A 10193-nucleotide genomic window follows, 5' to 3' on the forward strand; every position below is an offset into this window, starting at 1 on the left:
AGTAGTAATTAATGGGTGAATATTGACTTTATGAAGAAAAAACTAGAAAGGCTGTACTCTGAACAATTATAAAAAGAAAAAGTTGAAACTTGCACAGTTGCACATCAAAACCCTCATGTCCCACCTGAATCTTTCTATATCCCTCTATATATAACTCTCAATTCCTAAACTTATATTGCATCTCTCTTCAATATAAGATTTTGATTTTGGGGAAAACGCAAAAAAGATCATTTATATGAGAACAATGAGGGAAGAGCAACCGATAAAAACGAGCTCGAGGTTTAGAAAGCGAAGGATGTCATCAATGAAAGAGCACTATTCAAGATTCTACATCTTTACAAGATGTGTTGTCATCTTGCTTTGTTGGCATAAACATGCAAATCCTCTTTAAGGGGGCGTTTGGATGTGCGTTTTCAAAGTATTTGATTATTACGACTTAAAAAGTAATAATCGAAACCGTAACAGTGAAGTAGAGAACACACATATTGTCATGATATGTTATGCTTGTAAAAGACTGCACAAAAATAAAGGTTATGTGAAAACTGAACTAGTTAATCAATCATCCATATGTGTTCTGCAATGTATAGAGTCCTTGTAAACTGAAAACGAAATCATTTGATATAAAAGCAAGATGGAACGACGATGATGAAAATATGTTCACTTAGAAGATGAGCATTTGTTCTTGATCCATTTGAAACCAGTGGAGGTACCTTTCTTCACTTTATGAGCTCCAACAATGGCTGCAGATTTCGCCTTCACTAATCCGGTTGATGCAACCGCCTTCACTTGGTCCATCTTCTTGTTGTTGCTCTTGTTATTCTGTTTTTCATAATCTTTTTCGTCATTGTCGAACACACCTGTTCCCCATTGATCAGACCATGTGTCTGTCTTGCTTCCCATGCTGTGACCTGACATGCGTTACGAATTCGCCATATCATTTTAGGATCTCAACAATTTGTTCAATGGAAACATTCAAATTAGAGCATGAAAACTTTGAATACTTATCTTAAATTTGCTATAGACTATAATCAAGGTTTAAAAGAACCGAATCGAGCCTCGAGGCGTAATTAAAAAATAAGTATAAAAGTTATATATCTTACAAAAAATAAAATAATTGACACAGAAACGTACGTACAAATTCATGAGGCACGCCTCATACATGTTTTCTTACCGACTCGCCTTGAGGCACACGCCTCAACCATTTTTTTAAACCATGACTATAAAATAATAAAATTGAAAATAATGTTAAATTCATAACATTAGCAATACCGATTTCTATCTGAAGATGTAAACAGTCTTAAATCTAACAAAATCACACGTGATTATCTGTTATTTGCATCTAAACCCTAATCACAAAGGAATTCTCTGAGATTTCAACATTGCTATGAACTCTATCATAAAATTTATAAGTAATGTAAAATTTGAAGCATAATCCATACCAATTTCCAATCGAAGATGTGAACAATCTTAAATCTAACAAAATCACAACGCGAATATCTGTTTTTCGCTTCTAAACCCTAACCGAAAACAAATTCCCCTAGATTTCAAAATTGATACAAAATCTATGATAAAATTCAGGAATAATGTTGAATTCGTAGCACAATACATACCAATTTCCAATCTATAATGTGAACAATCTTAAATCTAACAAACTCACAACATAATTCTCTGTTTTTTGCTCCTAAACCCTAACCGAAGACAAATTCTATGTATATTTCAAAACTGCTATGAATTCTATGATTAAATTCAGGAATAATTTCAAATTCACAGCATAAACCATACCAATTTCCAATCTAAAATATAAAAAAAATCCTAAATCTAGCAAAATCACAACGCAATTCTCTGTTTTATGCTTCTAAACCCTAATCGCAAAGAAACTCTTCTAGATTTCAAAATCGATACGAAATCCACAACAAAATCTAGGAATAATGTGAAAATCGTAGCTTAAACACATGAATTTTGTAACTAACAGTAGATTTGACAACAAATTCAATGCGATTATACAGAATCGTAACAGCAAAATCGAAGATCTGAACAGTGTAAAACCTCTGTTTTCTCCTAAATCCTAATTACAGTTTATTGAACAAGATATTATATACGCATGCAATTGAAATTGTCAGCGAAGGAGATTAGAAACAAAATGTTAAGCTTATCCTAACTGAATATTCAAAGAAGCGTAGGGAAAGAGGTTTGTGTGAAGTGATTGAAAGGCTGACGTAAAGGTATACATACATCAATGGAGAAAAGTAAAACCCTACCTTACCTTAATGGATGATGATGACGGTCTGTTTTAGAGAGAGAAAGAGAGAAGTTGATGATGAACAGCAACTAGGCTAGTCAAGGGTTAAATAACATGGATTTTGATTTTTATCACCTTTTATTGTTAGGAGATATGTTCATCGAACAATATTGAATTTTAGAATTATTTGGATCGAGTTAATTGAATAAATTTTCTTTTTTGAATTTGAATTCGATTAAAATTTATCGAATTCGTATTCGAATAAAAAACCTAAATTGTATTCGATTAAAAATTCGGATTCGAATAAATTCGATTTGATTCGGATTCTTTAAAAACATGTAAAAACTATCAAAATGAAACATAAATTTTAAAGTAACCATAAAACACGATATCACATTAAAAAGTTTCAAATAAAGTACCATAAGTCTAAAATTCAAAACGAGAAGTTGAGAATAACCACTCCACATTACAAGTTAATATTTTTAGGGTTAGAAATCTATTGATAGATATGTTACTTAGATTTTAATGGTTCAGACCCCTTACTTATCTGAATTGGTCTTAATGGTTCAGACCTCTTACTGGTTCAGCACTTACCCGCTCAGAAGTTGCCAAACAGCCTCTTAATCATGATGATAAATAGTTATTAGTTGATGTGCAATTTTGTTACATACTTTTATAGTTTAGTCATGTTTTGAGTAATTGTAACAAGTGAGGGACTAGTTTGATAATATCTGATAGTTGAGGAAGCTATGAGAGAATGTGTAACGAAAGGAAGTTAGGTCGTTATAAGTTGTTGTAATAGTTAGTTGATGGTATGAGGGTTAAGAAATTGATTCCTTTTCTCTCTTACGATTCCTCTCCAATTTCATATCGCAACAATGGTATCAGAGCCGTCCAATCCTCTGGACGCTCTTGATTGGAGCCCTAATTCGAAGAATAATTCGCAATTCATCTTGATTTCAATTGTTTTTTCTTTTCAATTTCAGATATTAATCATTTGTTCGATTAATTTCACTTCAATTTCGATTCAAAACTCAGAAATTGATCATTCTTTCGATCAATTTCATAGTGTCAATTCAAATTGAGGATCATTCATTGTTTGATTGATTCTGAGAGTATGACGACTCATCAAAAGGAAATGGATAGACTGGAGAAAGCATCTCAAGAAAATGAGAAATATCTTGAGGTACAACAAGCGATATTGGATCAGAATTCGGAAGCAATTAAGATGTTGCATATTGGAATGGCAATGTTAGTTTCTCAAATGACAGAAATCAACAACAAATTGGGAACTAAAAGATTTGGTGGACATTCGGAACAAAGGATAGTTCGTACCGGAAGACCGGATTTCCCTAAATTCAACGGTAGTGAAGTTAAAGGTTGGATAATCCGTTGTAATCATTTTTTTTTGCAGTTGATAAGACACCAGAAAATGCAAAAGTTTACTATGTTGTAATAAACTTAGAAGGGGCGGCTTTAGAGTGGCATCAAGGATACACTGATAGTCAAAACAGGAGTATAGATGACATAACTTGGGATGAATATTCGAGATCTGCGATTAATAGATTCTCTGAAAGATTATCTAAAGAGCCAATTGGTGATCTTGTAGAATGTGGGTTGCAACCAATCCACGAGTTCATGTGAAATTAGTATGATTATGAGATAGAATCACCATATAGAACAAGAATTATGTTTGAATTTGTTTATCTTGATGATTAAAAGTGAAAACCCACTTGTTGTAATAGAATGATGCAGTATGATGATCATGTAGGTGCAAAAATAGGTGTAATTGTAATACCCCGAAAATGGGTTCGGTAATCAAACCCTGTTATACTAAAAAGACGGGTAAAATACCCTTGGTGGTAAAATTAACCCGGTGGATATTAGGATTTAAACAAATAATCCTAATATTAATTAAAAGGAAAATAAATGCTTTGAGAAAACAAAGTCAAGAAGAGGCGCGAGTTAACGACACTTAAAATAAAATGGGTTATAACTCCCGGAACCCACTAAGTGTTAGGATCGGAGGCTATCATGATTGTGTTTGTTTGTATAAATTGAACAGTCAGAATATATGAAATGATATAAGGTGCAGCGGAAATGGATACAAACTTTGTAAACCCAATCAAAGAGGAAAATAGTATGATAAACAATTGTTTCTCATTAAGTCGAATGATTGAATTACAAAGCAAATGATTACAAGCATGCTTACAATACTAAGCTCCCCCTCAGCCTGATACCCCAAGGTTGGTTGCGCAAGATGAAAGGATTGGACTGAAGAAGAAGAATCCACTCAGTCAATCAAATGTAATAGTACAGGGTACTGCTCCATTTATAGGCAAACCAAACCACTGATGCATCTCAGCTGACGTCACCATGAAAGTGACATCTAACAACCTAACAAACTCTATCTACTGATCCATACAACTACTGCTTTGCTAACTACTGAATAATACATTATATTACATAAAAAGAATAAAACTGCTGCTGCATCATTCCACTGCTGTGAACCCAGCAGTACTTGTCATGATCAGCAGTGCTTGACTCAAGGCAGCAGATTGAACAACAGAGCTTTTACATCATCTGTTCCTCTGTAGGGTTCAATCCCAACAATCTCCCCCTGTAACAGATGATGCCAAAACACTTCATTATTCAGGATCTTTATTTCTTATCAATAATTCCCTGACTTGTCCTTTGAATTGTAATTCAAAGTTCATGGAATCTGTGTCATCCTCATCCCTGCACAGTGTAAGCTCAAGGAGATATTACGAATCTTCAACACCCAGGCCAAGTGTTGTTTCCCTTGGTATATGCTTCACTTCACCATTGGACCTGAGCAAAGTCAATACGTGGGTCTTTTGATCAGACATCCACTTTAGTATTTTTGAGTCCAGTGGGTTTCTTGGGAGAGGTTTATTTGCATGATGAGTTTGGAGATTGAGGCCTGGTAATGACAACTTTGAGCAGTGTCTTGAGATTTTGTTGTTTCTTGTTGTTCTGCTCTAAGTGTCTGAAGAACCATCTTTATGATGTATTTCTCTGAAGTTTGGTCTTCTTTTGGTATTTTTTTTGCATCCATCTGCTTTGTTTCCTTCTTTGATAAAGGATGGCTGCAGGTGGTGTTTGTGATGATGATGATGATGTTTTAGATGTGAAAGTGGTTGATTTAGTGGAGATGGCAGTGGTTGTGGTGTGTGTTGATATGTTGTTAATGGTGGAGGTGTAAGTGATTTTGTGGGAACAGAAGTTGTGGTTGAAATAGTAACTGGCTTAGTTTTAGAAGTTGTGGTGGTTGATTGCCTTGTTTTTCTAACAGGACTCTTCTTTAATGAAGTACCAACCTCTTCTTTTTCTTTTTGCAGAACTATCTTTTTTCTCAACCAAAGCTCTGCTCTCATCCCTTACCCTTTTTAATATCAGCAGTGGTTTTGAGACCAGCTGAATTGACTTGACTTTGAACGATCCTCATTTGTGTATCTTCATCATCTGCTTGAAATTTCAGGGTTTCATCACCTCCCTTTTCCTTTTCTTTGACAGATGTTTCAGCAAAAGTTACTGAGAGATTTTCCTCAGAGTCATTTTCTCCCCCTTTTTGGCATCATAAACTCTTTCGAAGATAAGTGCAGGGGTTGAAATAAATTCCATAGCTCATTTGCAGCAGGTGCTTGTGGTGGAGCAAGTGCTTGAGTTGGACCAGCAGTGGGTTGCACCATTTGTACTTTCAACAACTGATGCCGATTTCTTAGATTTCTGCAACAGAGGTATCCAGTTTTTTGACATATTCCGTCTATTCCAGGTACTTTAAACCATCACCCAATTTAATGGGATCATCTGATTTCCCACTAGTAGTGGTTTTATCAGTGGTTGAGGTAGGGAGTGTACTCCAAACATTAACCACTGATGCCCCTTTTTCTTGGTACTGGGGACTTCTTTCTTCATAATGAGAAACACCTTTTAGTGAACCAGTGAAGACTGGATACACACGAGTTCCCAGTGAAGAAATTGCCTTCAAGGAAGTCTTATTGATGAAACTACTGTCCAAATGCAAACCAGTGGGTTCAACACTTGTAGTAGCTGCTTCTCTTGAATTACCACCAAGAGTTACTTGTAACTCAAGGGGTGTAACCTCCTCAATTGTTGCTGGGATAGCAGAGGTATAAGCATCAGACTCAGTCACTTGTTGGAGTGTACTCTCAGTGATAGGTGGTTGAGAGGAACTGATTTATGTCTGAGTTATATCCAAAGCATGCAACAAAGTCATTATTTATGGTGGTATTTGTGAAATGATGATGGGAGTTGAAAGTGAATTTGCCCCGGGCAGTGGGCTGTGGATGATGGAATCAAGTGACTCCAGAGCCTCATAATTTGGTGTCCCTGTTCTTACAACCTGTTCTTTTTGAGAAGAAGCAGGAGGAGTTTGAGGCATGGGTTGAGACCTTTCTACCATCTGCTGTGAGGAAGTAGCAGCAGTGGTTTCTAGTGACTTTTGTGTTGTCACTGGCAGTTGCTCTGGGATCTCATCTTCTAGAGTTTCCTTTATTGTAGGTTTGGGGGGCTTTTGAATTTTCTTTTGTTTTGGTCTTTTGGTGGATTTAGGTGTGGGTTTCACAGTAGTTGTGTTACTGCTGTGATCACCTTGAGCAGTGGGCTCAGCAGCAGATACCTGAGGAGCAGTGGTAGCTGCTGAAATCTGCTTAGGCACCTCTGCTTTTGTTTTGGAAATTTTTGATAGCCTTGTAAATGTTTTCAGGTGTAAGGCCATTTATTTGAAAAAGTGATCATGGCAACTGATGCACACAACTGTTGAATAACATCTGTCCACGTGTAACCTCTGTTGTAAATCAGTGTTTTGCACAAGCAGAGGATACACTTTGGCAGTGAATAGATTTTATTATTTAACAGAGTTTTAATGCCATCATTGCTTTGAACAGACTTTGAGTATTTATTGAAAAATTCAATTTTAAACTATTTTTAAGGTTATTTTTGATTTTTCTAAAAACATTTTTATGCTTTTTACACATGGAACACAAGAAAGCTTGCTTTAATCCATGTTTAGCACTCCAATCATAGGGATCAAGTTTTTAACAGTAGATGAATCCAATTCATCAGTTTGTACATCTACCAACTGATCTTTAGGATGGACATGTTAACGATGAAATCAAACCTTTTTATAGCAATCCCCCACAAAGTGGTGTCTGATGTCAAGTGATGATGGATGAATGAGATACTGGATTTTTGATGATATATTTCAGCTACTTGACATTCCTGCATAAAAGAAGTCTTTTGAGCAACTTATATCAAAATCCAATAACATATTTTGATGTTACAATCAGTTGGACTTTTCAGCAACAACAGTATCATAATATTCTTCAATCAGTGGTTGTGGAAACATCTGCTGCATGTGTACAGTCAAAACACTAAGCTTATTGCCTAGGAGTTGATATCCCTCTGATGTAATCTTTTCACACTCTTGGTTTCTGTACTTGTTTGAGTATGATGAATCTTGACAACCATGATTCTAGCATATGCATTGTTCTTTGAGGACCCACTTTTTGCCAAATTGATTCTCATCCTTTGGCTGTGGCTCAAGATTTTCAAACTTGTTGTCACAGAACTGCTGAAGCTCCTCTTAAATGACAGCTACCAAACTTTCTGTCTTTCAGTGCTATAAGGCACATGACTTGTTGATGGAATGGTAGAGAGTCAGCAAGAAGACACATGTTTTAGGATAGCCCTTTTTGAAAGAATCTTTTTCATTGATGTTGCCAAGAGAAAAAGGATTGATGTTTTTAACAGGTGGAGCTGCAGATGTGAATCATCTGAGCTAACCACTGCTGGTGACTTTGATATCCAGCAGTGACTTGAAATGGATGTGAAAGGATTTAAAGGAGGGGTTTGGCACACTGATAATTCTTTATCCATTTTTGATGAATATTTATCAACAGTGGTTTAGTGAGTAGTGGTAGAAAATTTGAAAGCAATTTGATTAAACACTGTTTGTACATCAGTGGATGAGCTTTAACAGCTGTTTTGTACATCTGCTGCTCTGATGATGGAAATGATTTTAGTATCATGTCCAAGATCTGTTTATGATGAATGTGGATCACCTGAACTTCCCTGAAACAGTGATTGAGCATGGTTGATTGATGACATATGTCTGACCAAAAATGTAGATCTATTTTTGGTTTTCCTTTTGTAGGATAAACCTATGGACTCTTTAGTGTTTTGGATTTATACTCTTTTCTTTTGATTTCAAAAGATTTGAGATAAACACACCTTTGAGTTTTGTTCATTTTCTTCTTCCCTTTTTACCCTTTCCATAGAAAAGTATTGAAACTGTTACTGGAGGATTTTCAAGGAAAGAATACTCAATCCAAAATCATTTTCAGCAATGTTTTGAGAGATTTGAACATTTTTCACATGTCTATGCCAAATTTCACATTACTCATGATTTGGATATTTTGACTGCTGATTTTCTTAATGTATTCTTAACATAGTTGATTTTTGGTCCTTTTAGAGGATTTTCAACCTGTTTTTCAATACATAAGATCTAAATAGCTAAATTTTTAATTTCCCTCTTTTTATGCTAACAAAAACACTAATGTTATCATCCAAACATAGATTTTCGTTGACATGAGGTAAACACCTTAGCAGCAGTCATGATAAAATCATCACAACCTTCATAACAACAATTGAAATCAATTTTGTAAAATAAAGAGATTATACCATAGTTCTCAGTCATTTTTCAGACTGAAAGCTATAGCTGTTTTATGTATGATATCACTTGTTATAAGACGTTTGTGTGTCTTATGACGTCTTGGTTGTTTTACAGAGCTTTTGAGTCATCATTTTGAACATGATTTCTCGTTACTTTGTTTTTCAACTGAAATACGACCAACCTTAGTATCAATGAATTGTGAGCTGAACTGTTATGTCAAATTGATTGTTAGATCGAATTTGACTGTCCAAGCTCTGATACCAATTGTTAGGATCGAAGGCTATCATGATTGTGTTTGTTTGTATAAATTGAACAGTCAGAATATATGAAATGATATAAGGTGCAGCGGAAATGGATACAGACTTTGTAAACCCAATCAAAGAGGAAAATAGTATGATAAACAATTGCTTCTCATTAAGTCGAATGATTGAATTACAAAGCAAATGATTACAAGCATGCTTACAATACTAAGCTCCCCCTCAGCCTGATACCCCAAGGTTGGTTGCACAAGATGAAAGGATTGGACTGAAAAAGAAGAATCCACTCAGTCAATCAAATGTAACAGTACATGGTACTGCTCCATTTATAGGCAAACCAAACCACTGATGCATCTCAGCTGACGTCACCATGAAAGTGACATCTAACAACCTAACAAACTCTATCTACTGATCCATACAACTACTGCTTTGCTAACTACTGAATAATACATTATATTACATAAAAAGAATAAAACTGCTGCTGCATCATTCCACTGCTGTGAACCCAGCAGTACTTGTCATGATCAGCAGTGCTTGACTCAAGGCAGCAGATTGAACAACAGAGCTTTTAGTCTTCATCAGTCCTTGAGTAGAATCAGCAATTGTAGGTCAGCAGATGTTTATAGGAGCAGTACTTTGGAGCATATCAGATGTTCGAGCCACTGTCAAAGGGAAAGTTTAGAGTAAACCGCTGCTTCTGATGAATCCACTGTTTTGAACCAGTTTTGGCTTTACATCATCTGTTCCTCTGTAGGGTTCAATCCCAACACTAAGTTAACTAGGAATAATTAACTTAGTTAGTATTGAGTAATTGTAGGATCGCGATCTGATCCGAATGAGTCGTTCAGAGGTGTTCTACTCTGTTTCAGGTGCGGAATAACAAGAAAAAAAGCTAGAAACAGCTGATTCTTCACTTTAAACTACTGATTGTATTGATCGGAATGCAATTACAGTCAGTCTTCACACCGGCAGCACCTCG

General features: G+C 35.6%; 1 long non-coding RNA gene across 1 annotated transcript; it reads right to left on the bottom strand.

Annotated features, from left to right (window-relative positions):
- Window positions 1-525: 525 nt before the first annotated feature.
- LOC110916853 lies at window positions 526-2400 on the bottom strand. The gene is made up of 2 exons (XR_002580076.2): window positions 2264-2400; window positions 526-908 (listed from the first exon to the last, which is right to left on the bottom strand). It is a non-coding gene; the product is annotated as an uncharacterized LOC110916853 (long non-coding RNA).
- Window positions 2401-10193: the final 7793 nt, after the last annotated feature.

This window comes from Helianthus annuus, chromosome 16 (assembly GCF_002127325.2).
Source record: "Helianthus annuus cultivar XRQ/B chromosome 16, HanXRQr2.0-SUNRISE, whole genome shotgun sequence".
Lineage (NCBI taxonomy): Eukaryota > Viridiplantae > Streptophyta > Magnoliopsida > Asterales > Asteraceae > Helianthus > Helianthus annuus.